The sequence below is a fragment of the Beta vulgaris genome, chromosome 1 (genome assembly GCF_026745355.1).
Source record: "Beta vulgaris subsp. vulgaris cultivar EL10 chromosome 1, EL10.2, whole genome shotgun sequence".
Classification (NCBI taxonomy): domain Eukaryota; kingdom Viridiplantae; phylum Streptophyta; class Magnoliopsida; order Caryophyllales; family Amaranthaceae; genus Beta; species Beta vulgaris.
In genome coordinates, this window is record NC_079202.1 from 50,428,773 (window position 1) to 50,441,724 (window position 12,952).

Sequence of the window (12,952 nt, forward strand, 5' to 3'; positions counted from 1 at the left end):
CTTCTCACTTCACAAGTTCACAATCGTTAAGGTCGTCACTCCTCTCACCGAGAGTATGCGACTTTGCCTAATACTAGTACTAGTGTACCAGTACTAATAAGAACAACATACTTGTTCTGAGAGGAAGAAAATCTCACAATCTGTGAGATGTAATTGATGTATATATTGAAGGAATTAATCTACCTCTTACAATATAATCTCTATCTCTTATATAGAGTGAGAGTAGAAATATTACAGCTTTATTCGACCTCTAACAAACTTCTCCTAACAAACTCCTAACTAACAACTTGTTACAACCATAATAGAAAATATAAATATATAATTATTGTATATTTGATATCCCCTGGAATTTGGAAGATGAAGAAGGAACCAAACCCAGCTTGAGAGAAAGAAAATGATGTTGATCAGCTCCTAAAACCTTTGTCATAATGTCAGCCAATTGTAAACCAGATGAAACATGTTGAAGCTTGAGAAAACTAGACTGAACATTTTCTCTAACATAATGAATATCAAGCTTGATGTGCTTAGTTCTTTCATGTAGCACAGGATTCTCAGCAATGTGTTGAGCTGAGGTATTATCACAAAACAAAGTGATAGGTTGATGAACAAACACATTTAAGTCTTGTAAAAGTCCTTCAAGCCAAACTACATCACTAGTAGTATGACACATGCTCCTGTATTCTGCCTCTGCTGAACTTTTAGACACTACCTTCTGCTTTTTAGTCTTCCAAGAAATCAAAGAATTACCAAGAAAAACACAATAACCTGTGATCTACCGGAAGCAGTACAATTCCCCCAATCTGCATCACTATAAGCTGAAGCTGTAGATCAGTGTTATGGTCATAAAACAAACCATGATCAAGAGTGTCTTTCAAGTATCTGGTAACATACATGGCAGCATTTAAGTGTGGTGTCCTTGGATCACTTAAGAACTGGCTTAACTGCTGAACTACATAAGAGATGTCTGGTCTTGTCATATTCAAGTATAGAAATTTGCCAACAAGCCTTCTGTAGATTTCTGGATCTTCTAGTCTAGCACCATCATGAACATTAAGCTTGAGAGCCTTAGGAAATGGAAAAGCAGCAATTTTACAAAATTTCATTTTAGTATCTTTCAACATATCCACAATATACTTCCTTTGGTTAAGTAATATCCCAGCAGGAGATCTAGAAACTTCAATCCCTAAGAAATAGGTCAGTTCACCTAGATCTTTGATAGTGAAAGCACTATCCAAAGTCTTCTTAATAAGCTGAATAATATGAAGATCAGATCCAGTTAATAAAAGATCATCAACATAGGCTACTATAATAGTGAAATGTTTCCCATCTTGCTTGGTAAACATGGAATAATCATGTTTAGACTGAGTGAAACCAAAATTGACTAAGAATTTGCTTAATTCTAGGTTCCATTGCCTAGAAGCCTGTCTTAGGCCATATAAAGACCTCTTCAATTTGCACACTTGATTAGGCTGAGTGACATATCCAGGTGGTGGATTTATGTATAACTCTTCATCAATGAATCCATGTAAAAAAGCATTATTTACATCTCATTGATGTAAAAGCCAATTGTGAGCAGCAACTAATGCAATGATAGTTCTCACAATGGTGAATTTTGCAACAGGATTAAAGGTATGTTTAAAGTATTTACCTTGTAACTGCTTATCACCCCCTGCAACTATCTTGGCTTTGTGCCTTTGTATACTGCCATCAGGTTTGAATTTGATCTTATAAACGACCCATAATTTGCATCCGATTGCCTTCTTACCAGGAGGTAAAGTGGTTAGCTAGCTCTTTGTTCATTGCTTCAATCCAGCTAGGATTATCCTTAGCCTGGGAGTAAGAACTAGGTTCATGTACTGCAAGAACCTTAGATAAACTAGCAGAATGTTGAATGTTAGAAGGAAGAACAAAATCCTGAAACTTGGAAGGAAGATGTGACACTCTAGCAGATTTTCTAAGAGTGATAGAAGGTAAATGTGATGAGGGAGGTGGAGAAGAATTAATAGGAGGCTCAACATTAGAAGAAATTTCAGTATTAGGAGAAGAAGAAATAGGAGTAGGAATGTCAGTAGAAGCAAGATTAAAAGGTGGAATGTAATGAGTAGAAGGATGTGAATCTATGATAGTAGGAGTAACAGGAGGTGAAGATGAGGAAGAAAGAGAAGTATGAAATGGAAACTTGTTTCATGAAAGATGACATCTCTGCTAAGAATGATTTTATGAGTGTCAAGGTCATAGAGCTTGTAGCCCTTTTGAGCATAAGGATATCCAAGAAGTATACATCTCTTGGATTTGGGAGCAAATAAACTTATCACCATTTTTAAGAAAAGGATAACATAAGCAACCTATTACCCTTAGAGAGCTATAGTCAAGTGACTTCCCAAGGAGAAATTTAATAGGTGTCTTCCATTTTAAGACTGAACTAGGAAGCATATTGATCAAAAAAGTAGTTGAGAGAAGGCAATCACCCCAAAACTTCAAAGGCAGATGAGCTTGAAATCTAAAAGCTCTGGCAGTTTCAAGGAGGTGTCTATGTTTCCTTTCAACCCTCCCATTTTGCTGAGGGTTACCAGGAATAGACCTTTGATGTATAATACCTATTGCTGCAAAAAGAGTATACTCTTGAACAATCTCACTTCCATTGTCACTTCTGATGTGCTTAACATCAACAGCAAAATGATTCTTCACATAGCTTAGAAAGGCAGATATAATAGCAGGCACTTGTTGCTTAGTATGAATTAGATGTGTCCATGTTGTCCTTGTGTGATCATCAAGAATGGTGAGGAAATATTATGCACCAGATACGGTAGGAGTTTTGTAAGGTCCCCATAGATCACATAATCACTTAAAGTATTTGATTTTGAATGGTTTTTGTTCTTCTTGTAATTTGTTATAGCCTTATTGATTTTCAACTACTATGCAATTTTTTTTTTCCGAATTTGCACTCTTTATTAATACCATGCATGAACAATAGCATACGGATTAGTTTTTAGGAAAGTTGTGGATTTCCACGTGAAAATGTTAGTACGTAGTATTTCACAAAAAGTTATATCTCCATCATCTTTTTGTTGTCGCTTGCCCTTATTGTTGCACCTTGGATGGCAGGGCCGGCGGAGGGGCGGCGCGACCGGGGCAACCGCGCAGGGCCTCCGCCAGTTAAGGGCCCCAAAATCTGGTATGCTATATTATAATGACGCATCAAACTATGACAAGCAAAATTGCTTTGGTTTAGTGGTGATTGCTTATAAATGAAACCCTTTAGTCAGGGGTTCAATTCTTCACAATGACAATTTTTTGAAAAAACACACACTAAACATGGAGACACAACTTTAATTACTATTGTTTCCCATAATAATTACTATTGTATGGCAATACTAATAATCCTTTCCTTTCACCTTTTTCGCCTTTTCACATTTTTTCCCTCTTATTGCATGAGCTGTGATAAAACGCTAGCAGCTAGCGTTTTAATTTGTCAATAGGAGGACTCAAAAGCAAATAGAGGAGTGGGAAGGAATTTGGCAGAGAAAAAAAAAAAAAAGCTAGCATCCATGTGTCAACATGTAATTAGCACACATGTCACAATATTGTTTATCCAAAACAAATTACTTTTTGCAATTTTTAAACTTGTATATCTCAAGAAATATATTTTAGAAAAAAATAAAAAAATATACCAATATTTATATATTTTTATTCTCTACAAATAGACATCCATTTTGATATAATTTCATACAATATTTATTTTACTCTTATCCTTATAACACACTTGTATCTTGTTATTACAATGCACCTGTTTTATGTTAACATACACTTGTTTCTTATTACCATACACTTGTTTCTTAATACAATACACTTGTTTCTTGTTGAAATACAATTGTTTTTTATAACACACTTGTTTCTTATTATTACAATACACCCGTTTCTCGTTAACATACACTTGTTTCTTGTTAACATACACTTGTTTCTTGTTAACATACACTTGTTTCTTATTATTACAATACACCTGATTCTCGTTAACATATACTTTTTTCTTGTTAACATACACTTGTTTCCCCGTACAATACACTTGTTGCTTGTTAAAATACACTTGTTTCTTATAACAATAAACTTGTTTGACGTAAGGTAATTAAAACTGATATAAATTTTAAAACTGATATATGATGAAATTATATCAAAATGGATGTCTATTTGTAGAGAATAAAAATATATGAATATTAGTATATTTTTTATATTTTTCTAAAATATATTTCTTGAGATATACAAGTTTAAAAATTGCAAAAAGTAATTTGTTTTGGATAAACAATATTATGACATGTGTGCTAATTACATGTTGACACATGGATGCTAGCTTTTTTTTTTTTCTCTGCCAAATTCCTTCCCACTCCTCTATTTGCTTTTGAGTCCTCCTATTGACAAATTAAAACGCTAGCTGCTAGCGTTTTATCACTCCTCCTTATTGCATACTTCTACTCTTATTTCTTTTCTTTCCACTTTTTTTTTTAATATTAATTAATTATATTGTTTCTTCTTTCTTAATCTAGATTATTTTGTTCCTTCAAAAAAATATACCAGGAGAAAAATTAGTTTTAGCTATCATCTATACTGAGTATTGTATGTACTTCGTATATATATATAGAAAGTTAAAAGAAAGGGCCCAATTTTAAAAAATTGCACAGGGCCCCGAAAATCGTTGCCACGGCCCTGTTGGATGGTGCTTCCAATGCATTTCATTCTAAAAGCCAACTCCAAAGTGTAAGAATATGAGACATTTGATCAGCTTATAATTTGTGCTTCCATGTGAAATTCCCCCACCCACCTTATAGTTTCTTCTTGTATGTCTCTTGGTTTTACTTTGATAAGTGTTGTTTGTGATCAGAAATCAGCAATGGAGGTTTAGTTTCACTTATTAGTTATTACGTGACCTAAGTCAAATAACATATTGTGAGAAAGATGGCTGCTATAGAATGCTATTGTCTTAAATATTATCACGGCTATGCCTTGTCAGCATTAGCTTTAGGCACTACCTGATTTGTTTAGCTTTCATTAGTTTGGTTGTTTTTCAAATATAAGTTATTCTATACACACCTAAATTAATCTTAAATTAGGTCTTTATAATTTTTAAGAACTTTCATATTCAAGTTCTTATATACTAATACAAAAAAAAGAATATATTAACTTCACATAAAATAACAACTATTAGAAATCTTACTTATCAAACAGTTAAAAGATATTCTAGAGGTAAAAAAAAACTATTACAAATAAAATTATATATAATCAATAGTAATATTTTATGTCAGGCATAGTAAATGAGACAATTTGTTTTTTTTAATAGATGGTGGTTAGAATAATGACACATTAAATAATGGATTACTTCTATTCAATAATATTTCTTCTTTTATTTTACTAACATTTCATTATAAAAAGTATAGAATATGAAAAATGAAATAACCCAGTTCAACCGGATACAAAAATTCACGGGAAAAAGGAAGAATTATTATTGAAAATTTAAATAAATTGTAGTGATAGTCACCGAAATGTATTACGCAATAGGAAATTTCATTACAAAATGTAAATTTAACTTATAATTTTGCAATTGACATATTATTCTTTAGATATGTTAATTTCAATAAAAAAGAGTGATATACATTTTTGGCACACGGATACAATAATTCACGAAAAAAACAAAGAATTATTATTTAAAATTTAAATAAATTGTAATTATATTCACCAAAATGTATTATGCAAAAGCAAATTTTATTTTAAAATGTAAATTGAATTTGTAATTTTGCAATTGACTTATTAGTCTTTAAATATGTTAATCTCAATGTTGTAAAAGTGATATAGATTTTTGTCATATTGTATTATACCTTCCTATATTATATAACAAAAAGTAAATATTGTAAGTATTCTAAATACATGGGTACCACTTAACGTACTAATTACTTAAAAACATAATGAAAGGAAAAAAATATTAAAAATGATTTCTCAATATAAATTATTAAATACATATTATCATAAATTTTATTACAGAACATATATTAAATTCTTAGTTTTGTATTTTACATGTTAATCTATAAATATGTTAATTTAAACATGAAAAAATAAAGTAGATTTTCATCATAGTATACTATAGCTCCCTATATTATGCAACAATTTTTTTTAAAAAAAAAAAAAACTATATGGTGAACATTAAATGCACCAATTACTTAGAGACTGTTCAAAATAAGTTGTTCTATTTTGACTTTTGAGGACAAAATTAACAAACTATGAGTTTTTGATGCATTAACTTGTTCAAAAATATGCAGACAAACAATATGAATATGATTGTAATGTTTGCTAGATTCATGTTCTAAATTATTTAAGCTTAGCCAAAAAGCTCATCTAGAATGACTTCTTCCATTCATTAGCATCTATCCACAAAGAACTTTCCTGGTGCCATATATTTCTCACTCATAATTTTAATAATTATTACTTGTCAAATTTTTAGTGACATTTCATATAGGTCTCCAGTGGCAAGAAATATTTTTATTTAAAAATAACATTGTATCACTTCAACATAATGTTTCTTCTTTATTTCTAATTCATATTTGAAGATATGAACTGAGATATTTTCAAAATAAAATATATAGACACATAATATTATACAAATGAATAAAAAATATATATACATATTAAAAAGATTGCATAAGCATAAAAAAACTTACATAGCATGAAAATTATACCTTATGTGCTTCTTTCTTCCTTTTATATGTTTACACTAAAGTAGTTTACGTATGGATGATCATTCGTATTTTCTTTTGTTGGATATATATTTTTTTCAATGTTTGAAAGGTTGCATACCATCTAGGTTGAGTCGTGCATTTACTTTTATAGACAAACTCACTAACATGGTGCCAAAATTTACATATAATATACTTTTTTTATCTAATAGATAGATTCTATGAAAATTTGTTTCAGCACCGCTTTGTAACTTACAACCAGAAAAAATATAAAAAAGTTAAATAAATATGAGAGAGTAAAAAAAAAAGAAGGATAAAAGAACATAATATTAATCTTATCCTACATTGGATATATAATATGATAATATAAATGAGAAAATAATTCATCATACTGACTATTTTTAATGTTATTATAATAATTTGTTGTTTACACTTATTTAATTTAATAAGTGAATCATTGTAAACGTTATTATGTTAATGTAATTAAGAGTCATTTTATATAAAAGAAAAAATAATTGCTAATCAAGCAAGTTAAAAAAGATCAAATAGATAACAAATATAGTTTTGAATTGGAGAGAATGAGAACAATAAAATGAACTTTACAAATATTAATTTATAAAATTATTTTGTACTTATCTCAAAACATCAGAAAATATAATTTTTAGTTCAACATTCCCATGCAATGATGATTAATTTATGATATTTGTTAGTCATATAAAATAACTATATGACTTTTAAGAAACTTTATTTATGGATTGCAATCCTCATCTTCATCCATATGAAATCAAAACAAATGCAAATCTATTGATATAGACAATAACGTTTGTTGAAATAATTTTTTAGAATAAATATAATTGCATTGATGTAGCTAAATCTTATCTCATAGTGTAAGATAAAATGATCTTCAATTCAACATTTCAATACAAAAAAAAAAGATAACGATAATGTAGGCCGTATAAAAACAATCACATACATCTTTAATAACTTTATTGAACCAGAAGAATCTTCAGCTGCATCTATATCGGGTGACGATAACTTTAAGCCATATGAAGATAATCACATCTATCAAGGACTTGGTTGAATGAGTAAGAGAATGAGTTGGATATAATATATAGATACTCATTCAGTTGAAATGAAGTCTTCCACTGTACACGTTGCTTTGTGAATAATCTGAAAACCATATATTTCGTAAACAACCGACCTATATTGAGACAATGGATCTGAAGATGCTAGATGGCTAGAAATTGTAGTTCGTATTTTAGATTTGGATAAGAAGAAGTAATGTGGTTAATATGATGTTGAAGAAGTAGAAAGAAAAACTCATAGTTGATGTATGTTATGGTGGGTTATATTCTCAAAAACTTAGGAAAAAAACAAAGACATAAATCTATTGCGCCTGTGAAATTTTGAAAAAGACAAAAAAAGGAATAGTACAAAAAAGTGACTAACAAAACACTATTCAAATAACAGAACTTTGAGTAAAAACAAAATCTAATGTATTAGTTACGGGAAGTGAATCCGAGCAATTAGAAGATTAATATAGGATTTTTGAGTTGGCCTGGAATTCGATTTCCACTTGGCTAGGATATACCAAGGACCCCTAAATAAAGTGTAACACCCCTAGGTTTACAGGAGCTCGCTAGTAGATATTGTCCTTTTTGGCCCAAGTCTACAAGGATTTGCTTAATTACTTTGATGCAGAACCGAAGTCCTACCCAAAAGGCTTGTACTAGGTTGAGGTTTCCACCTCTTAATAAAGAAGGCTTCGTTCCCCTCCTTTTAAAGAGTTTGCATCCCTGTAGGCACTACAAAACACCGAAATGGGCCCTGGCTCTGATACCATCTTTTACTGATGACACGCTTTTTATTTGTTTTTTTATGGTTTTGTTCCTGTGATGACTCTATTTTGATGAGTATAATTTACAGGTTGATATGATGCATACTTCATATGGGGGAGCTAGTGGGAAATCATAATAATCAAGGAGTTGTTATTTTATTTTCTTTATTTCCATTATCATAATTGTACAATAAAGTACATGTTGAACCCTAGTTTTGATGATGACAAAGGAACAAAGATGCAAACTAAGTAGTGGACTAACGAGTTATTTAAGTGCATGAATTTCAAGGTATCATTGAAAGGACCAAAGAGAATACTAAGTCAAAGAAGAAATCAAGTTTGGATTTTGAAGACTAAGTGAAGAAGTTTCCCTAATTGATACTGGAGCAGCATTGGAGCAAGAAGAATAAAGCGAGGCGTTTTATTTCTAGTTCCATTGTAAAGGAACGAGTATAGATGGTAAGGAACTATGGCGGTTTTTATTTGAGAATGATAGTCTGTTCCTTTGTAAGGAACAGACAAATTGGCACTAAACTAATGAGTTAAAGGAACTAACAAATAAAATGAACTAAACTTAGGCTTGAAGCATTACAACGGTACATTGATGACAGTTGAGAAGATAATGCTTAAAAGATAGGTAACCGTTTTTATCTAAGAGAAAATATGATTTTATGGAAATCTTTTTAAGGAAAAGATTTTGTTTTTCAAAAAGATAATAAAAATATTATTCGGTTTTTACGGAATTTAATTAAAGATAATATTTTTATTAAAAGAATTTAATCTCAGATTTAATATTTAATATGTTTTAAATTAAATCTGATTTTCGAGTAATGCTCAAAATAGTTACTATAATTTAGGAGCAGTAACTAAAAACACGCCCACATCTAAACAATGATCATGGGATCATAGGATGTTTTTGGGGAACGTGTTCCTTGGGGTAAGGAACATCATGGGATAATGGTTTTTCACAAATGCATGTTTTAATTCCCACGTTCCAAATTACTGTCACTATAAATAATAATGTCTAAGTAAGTTCCAAATTGCGTCTGACTAAGTGTTTAGTGAGTATAACTAATTAAAGTGTCGGTGCCTTCATTCTCTCATAATAGCCATTTGTTCTTTGCTTTCTTACTCTAATTCCACTAAGCTTATTTCATTGTATTTTGGTTTTTGGGGTAAGGGGACTTTGAGTGAAGTTCTGTAAGAGAGAAGCTTGGAGTAAAGCTAGTAAGAGTGAGAAAACTTCGAGTGAAATTAAGAGGAACTGCTGTTAAGGGAACAGCGGCTCAGGAACTTGAGTTTAGGAACTCAAGGTGTGGCTCGTAAGTAAAATTAGGTTGTAACATAGTTGTTTGGCCTAATTAGTAAAAGAGTTGAGTTTAAAATCCCTAGTGGTCGAGGTTGTTTCTTCTTATTGGGCCCAAGAAATTTTTCCTCGTAAAAATCCCTTATGTTCCTTTCGTTTGTTTATTTGTTTAAGTTTAAATTTCCGCAAAAAGTTACGTTTATTTCTATACATACAATTCACCCCCCTCTTGTAGTGTTCCTAGTGAAATAACAGTATATATATCAATAAAGATAAGTTATTTCAGTTGTTCCGTTGCATTAGTATAAAGTTTAAGTTAGTAGTTAGTATTAAAGTCTTTAACGTTATCACGTGGTGGTAATACGTACTCTCAAGTTTTTCAATGAGTTTTATATTAGAATATATTCTTTTAAAAGAGAGAAATTTAGTGGTGTTACACAAAGCCTTATCGTAGTCATCTTGCATTGAAAACCTAAAGAGAAAAACTCCTTTACGTAAATCATTTACCTCAACATATCCTTTTGTTTTCCCAATGGCTTAGATTTTCCGGGTTAGAAATGATGGACGGACCGTGATTTTAGGCATTTCCCCTTAGAGTAGTGGACCAAGGACCTCGTAATTTCGATAATTTCGCTTTTAATAGATTCACAACATTAATTAGGACCTTGAGCAAGCTTACCACTTCTGCATCATTCCAATCCGATGCAGCTAAAACAAATGATTTTGCTGCATCAAACCATTGGGATTATGACGCAACAACTTCTCTAAAAGATTTTTTGAGCTTTATAAGCTTATTAAGAATCTTGATTCAAAGAGTTGAAACCCTCATTGGATGGACTATCTTGCATGACAACTTCCTTTGAGAGATCCTCCTTGCAAGGATTATCTTGCGTGTCAACTTATTCCGAGAGACCCTCCTTGGAGGAACTAGCTTGCATGATTACTTCTTTTGAGTTACGATCGTCAGGTGGATGAGGATCTTTCAGAGGCATAAAATCCATCCTCATATACAGCTTGCTAGGAATCAAAACACTTGATCAAATTAACACATTAAAATGATTCCCGAAAACCCTTTGATCCAAGATCAAAAGATTTTTCCCCAATTTTCCAGTTCAACATGCATAAGCGAGAGAGAATTCTAGAGAGAGAACAACTTTAAATGGCTTTACTCTAGGTTTGTGGACATATTAACAGGTCAATATTGAAAAAGGAAAAAAAAACTAGAGCATTTGGCTATTTCATAAACGTTTTCGTTTTCAAAACCCTATCATTTCCATGCTACATGGGTTACCCCTCACCACTCGACCTGAACATGCCGGGCCTGTTCACGGGCTCATCCCGCGAGCTTGGGAAAATGACAGACTGGGCCAAGCCCGAGCCCGTGAGTGACGGACCTGAAATTTCAAGATTTTGTCCACGACTCGGCCCAGGTCTGCGAGTCGAACTCGTGCCTCCTACGGGCCTGGCTCATGTTTTACGTTTTTTGTTTTTTGGATTTTTGACAGTTTTAGGCTAAAAAACCAAGAAAAGGGATTTTTGACCCACGGGCCATCTAAGGGTGCGTTCTGTTCAACTTAAAAAATTAAGTTTCAGGTCCAATAAGTTCAGATAAGTTCAGATAAGTTGCAATAAGGTCTAATAAGTGCAATAAGTTCCAATAAGGTCTAATAAGGTCCAATAAATTCCAATCAGGTGCAATAAGTTCCAATCAGGTGCAATAAGTTCCAATCAGGTCTAATAAGGTCCAATAAGTTCCAATCAGGTCTAATAAGGTCCAATAATGTCCAAATAGTCAATGTTTAATAAACATTTGTATTATTGTCCACTATTTTGTTATTCATAATTTCATATCACTATTAGCGGATTATGTTATTATTAGAATTTTAATTAAAGTACCACAATGATTATATAGTATTATACTTGTATTAGTGTCTATTATTTTATTATTATTTGTATTATGTCTATTATTTTATTATTTATTTGTTATGTCTATTATTTTATTATTCATATTACTATTAGCTGATTATGTTATTATTAGAATTTTTTTATTAAAGTACCACAATGATATTATTATACTTGTATTATTGTCTATTTTTTGATTATTCACATTGCTATTGAATAATATTATAATCATGGTCAAATAATTAAGGTTAACAATAATAATAATAATTATTATAGTTATAGTCATGTATAGGCAAATATATAAATAGTATTTTTTTTGTTAAATTAATTATCATAAGAGATAATTAATAATCATTATTTTTTAAAGGACGAATTATAATAATAATTATTCCATAAAAAATTTTGAGGGGTAGTATTTACGTTAATGGTAATATTATTTATGTTATTCATGGTCAATGTTTTTGTCTAATAAGGTCAAATAAGTTTCAATCAGGTTCAATAAGGTCTAATAAGTTTCAATCAGGTCCAATAAGGTCTAATAAGTTTCAATCAGGGTCAATAAGTTCCAATAAGGTCCAATAAGGTCAATCAGGTTCAATCAGGTCCAATAAGTTCCAATCAGGTTCAATCAGGTCCAATAAGTTGAATTAGGCCCAATCAGGTCCAATCAGGTTTAATAAGTTCCAATAAGTTCAGTTCAGGTTCAATAAGTTCAGTTCAGATAAGTTCCAATAAGTTCAGGTCCAATAAGTTGAATAGAACGCACCCTAAGTGGGCTCATGCCTGTACGGACCTGAAATATTTTTTTTGACCGTGATAGGCCCAAGACTCATGTAGCGAACAACAGACTAGGCCGGGCGATCCGGTCCATGCCCAATTCTACTTACCACTAGTTACGAGAAACTATTGGCGCATACCCGGTATGGGCCAACAGTGTCCATACCGGGGTATGTTAGTAATTTTGCCAGAAAAAGACAAAAAAAAGTTGACTTAATGGCAATTTAGACAACTCTGATCATGTTGGAGAGAAATCAGATCAATTATTATATGAATCAGATCAACTACAATGTGAATAAAAAAAACAAAAAAAAAAAATTGTATTTATTTACTACTTTGCCACAGTATCACCTACCCCTCCCACTCACTCGTCACTAGAGCGTGCCTCAGGCCCCAATCTCCCACCGTGAAACC